The sequence below is a fragment of the Canis lupus genome, chromosome 25 (genome assembly GCF_048164855.1).
Source record: "Canis lupus baileyi chromosome 25, mCanLup2.hap1, whole genome shotgun sequence".
Classification (NCBI taxonomy): Eukaryota; Metazoa; Chordata; class Mammalia; order Carnivora; family Canidae; genus Canis; species Canis lupus.
Genome location: NC_132862.1, coordinates 26,578,368 through 26,584,769, shown reverse-complemented (window position 1 = coordinate 26,584,769; position 6,402 = coordinate 26,578,368).

Below are 6,402 nucleotides of genomic sequence, written 5' to 3'. Positions count from 1 at the left end.
GAAACCTGTGGCTTCCTCAGTACTCTGATTTAGAGACAAGAATGTCCTGGTCAGATATTCCTAATTATTGATTCTATCACCCTGATTTATATATATGTATCAGATTCTTCTTAATGTGGTCAGTAAAATGCAGTATAATAAACTTATATACAAGTTTCTCTAGCTGCGAAGTTAAAATTATACTGACCTTCCTCACCCACCACGGCATCAGAACTCTGAGGGGAAACTGGTTAGTCCAGCTCTTCGGATACCACAACACAGGATGAAAAAAGTTAAAATGCAGCACCAAAACACTGCTAAATTACTGTCTTATGAGTAGTTACCCATTATATGGTTCAAAAATGACTATAATCTTTTGCATTAAATTTCTCTTCCCTATCAGTGACTATGAAGTATTCTAAATTAGCCTTTTCTTATATAAATAAATAGCATTTCCATTCAGAGGAATTTAAACCCCTTCCCTAACATGCCCTTAGGATAGCAATATAAAATAGATGCATATACATATCACTTTTACTTACCTTATTTTAAAACTTTGAGTTAATTTTCAATCTAGAAAATGCTCTTCACAGCTTGTTAAATCCACTTTGGGATCTAATATTGCCCCGTGTAGTCCTAGCTGTGTATATATTAGCCTATAAAGATTTATAAACAACTAGGGAGTGTTCGAGTCCAAGATGGTGACACAGGAAGATCCTGACCTCCCCTCTGGGCACACCAAATCTACACCTATTTACAGGCAGTTCCTCCTGAAGAGATACTGAGGGCTGACTGAACAGCTTCTGTACAAGATAGATCACACAGAAAATAGCAGGAGAGACTGAGCCATGGTAACAAAGGGTGCCCCCACCCCTGATGCTGCAAACTGCAGGGGGAGGATAGTAATGAGGTACCCAGAGCAGATTCGTCTACCCTGGGCCACAGAAAATAAAAGCTATGGCTTAAAAGAACAACCAAAATATAAAGGAAATAGCTCTTGAACCCTGCTAATTGGCAGGGGAGCTGCTGCAACAAGCTCTGGGTCGGAGGGCCCAGTGAGTGCCACAGTTTATGTTCCCCCACCACCTTGACAGCATAGAGAAGAGTGGGTCCGCGCCCTAACCAGCCTACCAACGCGACGATCCCTGTAGGCCCCCAAACCACACCAGCTCTCACTGTCCCACCAGGGTAGCCCCACCCTGGGGCACATGAGGACAGCTCGTGGTCAGTGCTCACTGCAGCTTCAGCTCTCTCACCACACTGAGGCAGGCACAAAGCCTCTCAGAACACTCCAAACCTGCACCGCTTTGGCTTCAGATGGCTTTCTAGGGCACCCCCAGCTGACGCCTTTTCTCAGCTCCAGCTGCCCTACCAGGAAACCCTGGCTTATACCCACTCTAGCTGTCCTTTGAGGGCACCATCTATGCAGAGAGCCCTGGGGCAATCCCAGCCCATGCCCATTTCAGCTATAACTGTTCTTCCCAATTGTGCCCAACACAAAGTACCCAGGGACCCACCCAGCCAACAACCCACCTTGGCTATGGCTGCCCCCACCAGGGTACCTTCCTTCCACACATTCCTGAATACCCCAGCTTATATTCACTTGAATTCCAGCCATCCTGCAAGGGTACCCTCTGCAGAGAATCCTGGGACCACCCACTGCTTGCATCTACTTCAGCTTCAGGGTACCCACTATGCATAGAGCCCAGGAATCACACTAGCTGGCACGCAGTTCAGCATTAGCTGTCCCACCAGCCAGAGCATCCCCTGTGTGGAGAGCCCCCAGCTTGAACACAGTTAACCTCCAGCTCTCCTGCCAAGGCACCCTCTGCAAAAAACCTCAGGACCCACCCCTGGCCCCATACCCACCTAATCTCCAACCATTTCACCAGGGCAGCCCCAGCATGGGGTACCCTACAATCCCCAACCCATGCCAGCCATAACTCCACCCAGCTAGTAAAAGTTACCAGGTATATACAGTTTACATAGGGGACAACCACACACCAAGACCATTCCTTCAAGTTTAGGAGAAGTAGCTGAACTGCCTAATTCATAGAAATACAGTGTTAAGCAAAATGGGGAGACAGGAATGTGCCCCAAAGAAAAGAACAAGACAAAACTACATAAAAAGAAATTAATGAAATGGAGATATGCAACTTGCCTTTAAATGAAGGCATTTCTTTTCTTCATTCTTTAAATGAAAAATTTTGAATGATTGTAAAGATGGGCAATGGGCTGGAGAGAAGAGTAGAACTCAGTAAGAACTTCACAAAGACCTGGAAAATATAAAGAACCAGAGTTGAAGAATACAGCTGAAATCACAAGATTAATGGATACAGAAGAATGATCTGAAAGATGGGGTAATGGAAAGGACCCAAGCTGAACAGTAAAAATAAAGATTATTTTATTTCAATTTTTATTTATTTTTCTTAAATTTTTATTTTTCTTAAAGTCCCATGTTGTGCCCAACATGAGGCTTGAACTCATAACCCTGAGATCAAGAGTTACATGCTCCATCAACTGAGCCAGCCAGGCGCCACCCAAAAATAAAAGAATTAAAAAAAAAAAAAATGAAGATCGGGGACAACTGGGTGGCTCAGCAGTTGAACATCTGCCTTCGGCTCAGGGCATGATCCCAGGGTCCTGGGATCGAGTCCCACATTGGGCTCCCTGCAGGGAGCCTGCTTCTCCCTTTGCCTGTGCATCTCTGCCTCTGTGTCTCTCATGAATAAATAAATAAAATCTTAAAAAAAAATGAAGATAAGGGATCGGTTGGACAACATCAAATGAACAAACATTCATATGATAGGGCTCCCAGAAGAATAAAGAGAGAAGGTGGCAGAAAATTTATTTGAAGAATTACAGCTGGAAACTTCCTTAACATACAGAAGGAGATAGACATTCAGATTCATGAAGCATATAGAGCCCAACTCCTTAATAAGATGAACTCAAGAAGGTCCACACCACAACATATAATTAAAAATGTCAAAGGCTGAAAAAGAATAATTGTAAAAACAGCGAAAATGAAGCAAAAAGTTCTGTACGAGAGAAACTCCATAAGGCTATATCAGCTGATTTTTCAGCAGATGGAAAAAGAGCAAGGGAAGGAATGGTGAAGAACTATAAAAACAACCAGAAAACAGTTAACAACATGGCAGTAAGTATGTAGCTGTCAATATTTACTTTAAATGTAAATGGTCTAAAATGTTCCACTCAAAAGACATAGGGGTTGTAGAATGGATTTAAAAAACAAGACCATGTATATGCTGCCAGTAAGAGACTTACTTCAGGCCTAAAGACACATTACAGACTGAAAGTGAATGGATAGAAAAACAAATGGAAGCAAAAAGAAAACTGGATGTATGTAACAGTACATACATCAAAACAAAACAAAAAAAACTTTAAAACAAAGACTGTAACAAGAATCAAAGAAGAACAATGATAAAAGTACCAATCCAATAACAGGATATAACAATTGTGAACATCTATGCACCCAACACAGGAGCACCTAAATACATAAAGCAGAGGTGCCGGACTGGCTCAGTAGGAAGAATATGTGAGTCTTGATCTCAGGGTCATGAATTTGAGCACCACATTGGGTGCTGAGATTACTTAAATAAAAACTTTTAAAAATGCTAAGGAAAAAATATATAAAGTAAACATAACCAGATAAAGGGAGAAATTGATGGCAATACAATAATGATAGGGAACTTTAATACCTTACTTACATCAGTGGATACATGAACCAGGCAGAAAGTCATAAAGGAAACTGAATGACACATTTGACAAAATGGACATCAACACAGATATACAGAATATTCCATCCAAAAGTAGCAGAATCTACATTCTTTTCAAGCACACATGGAGCATTCTCTAGAAGAGATCACATTAAGAGACAAAAGAAGTCTCAATAAATTTAAGACTGATCATATTATGTACCTTTTCCAACCACAACAATATGAAACTAGAAATCAATCACAAGAAAAAAACTGGAAAAAACACAAATACATGGAGGCTAAACAACATGCTACTATAAAACCAATGGGTCAACAAAGAAAAAATATATATATATGGAGACAAATGAAAATGAAAACACAATGGTCCAAAATCCTTGGGACACAGTAGAAGCAGTTCTATAACAGGTAAATTTATGGCAATATAAACCTACCTCAAGCAACAAGAAAAATCTCAAACAATCTAACCTTATACCCAAAGAAACTAGAAAAAGAACAAAACCCAATGTAGGAAGAAGGATATAATGAAGACCAAATCTGGAGTAAATAAAATAGAGACTAAAGAAAAAAGATGATCAAGGAAACCAAGAACTGGATCTTTGAAAAGATGAATGAAATTGATAAACCTTTACCCAGACTCACCAAGAAAAAAATGAGAGAGGAACCAAATAAAATCAGAAATTAAAAAGAAGTAACAACTGGCATCACAGAAATACAAAGGATTTTAAGAGTATTAATGAAAAATCATATGCCAACAAACTGGACAACCTAGAATGGACAAATTCCTAGAAACATAATTTTCCAAAACTGATTAAGGGAGAAAAAGAAGTCTGAATAGACCAATTGCTAGTATCAAAACGAAAGTGATAATCAAAAACTACCAATAAACAAAGGTCCGAGACCAGATGGATTCATAGGCACATGCTACCAAACACTCAAAAAAGAGTTAATACCTATTCTCCTCAAACTTTAGCAAAAAAAAAAAAAAAAAAAAAAACGGAAAAGGAAGTAAGGCTTCCAAATACATTCCATGAAGCCAGACTTACCCTGAGAGCAAAACCAGACAAAAAGAAAACTACAAGCCAATATCCCTGATGCACATAGATGCAAAAATCCTCAACAAAATATTAGCAAATCACTTTCAACAATACATTAAAAGGATTATTCACCACAATCAAGTGGAATTGATTCTGCAGATACGTGAATAGTTCAATATTTGCAAATCACTCACACGTTTATAATAGGGAGGGTAAAAACCATATGATCTCAATAGATTCAGAAAAAGCATTTGACAAAATTCAATATCTGTTCATGATAAAAACCAAAGAGTTTAGAGGGAACATACCTCAACATAATAAAGGCCATACCTGAAGAATTCACAGCTTATACCCAGTGGTGAAAACCTGGGAGCTTTTGCTCTTGAATCAGGAGCAAGATAAGCATATCCACTGTCATCCACTTTTATTCAACATAGTACTGTAAGTCTTAGCCGCAGCAATCAGACAAGAAAAAGAAATAAAAGAAACCCATATTGCTAAGGAAGAAGTTAAAATGCCAGTATTGGTAGGTGATATGATACTATACAAAGAAAACCCTAAAGACTCCACCAAAAAGTATTAGAATAAATGAAGTCAGTAAAATTATAGGATACAAAGTTAATACACAAAAGTCAGCTATGTTTCTATACACTAATAATGAAGTAGCAGAAAAATAAATTAAAAACAATTTCATTTACAGTTTTGCCAAACATAACAAAATACCCAGGAATAAACTTAACCAAGGAGACAAAAGAACCTATGCTCTGAAAACTGTAAAACTCTGATGAAAGAAATTGAAGATTACACAAGAAAATGGAAAGATAGTCAATGCTCATGGATTGGAAGAATACTGGTAAAATGCCTACTACACAAAGCAATCTACAGATACAATGTAATATCTATCAAAATACCAACAACATTTTTCATAGAATGTTCTAGGGCAAATAATCCTAACATTTTTGTGGAACCAGAAAAGACCTCAAAGAGCCAAAGAAATTGTGAGAAAGAACAAAGTTGGATTTGAAATCCCAAATCCCAGATTTCAAGATGTGCTAGTGTAATAAAACACTATATTACTGGCACAAAATAGACACAGATCAGTGGAACAGAATAGAGGGCCCAGAAATAAACCCACACACATATATGGTCAAGTAATCTATGACAAACAATGCAAGAAAATGTAATAAAGAAGTCTCTTCAATAAATGGTACTGGAAGACTGGGCAGCTACATGCAAAAGAATGAAACTAGACCACTTTCTTACACCACGCACAAGCCCAAACTCTGAATGGATTAAAGGCCTAAAGGTGAGACCTGAAACCACACAATGCCAGAAAAGAACATAGACAGTAATTTCTTTGACATTGTCCATAGCAACATTTTTTTCAATATGTCTCCTAACACAAGAGAAACAAAAGCAAAAATAAATTATTAGGATCACACCAAAATAAAAAGCTTTTGCACAGTGAAGAAAATCATCAACAAAACTAAAAGATAACCTACTGAATGGGAGAAGATATTTGCAAATCACATATCCAATACAGGGTTAGTATCAAAATATATAAAGAACTTATATAACTCGACACACACACACACAAAAAAAAATCCAAATAATCCAGTTAAAAAATGGTCAAAGTACCTAAGTAGACATTT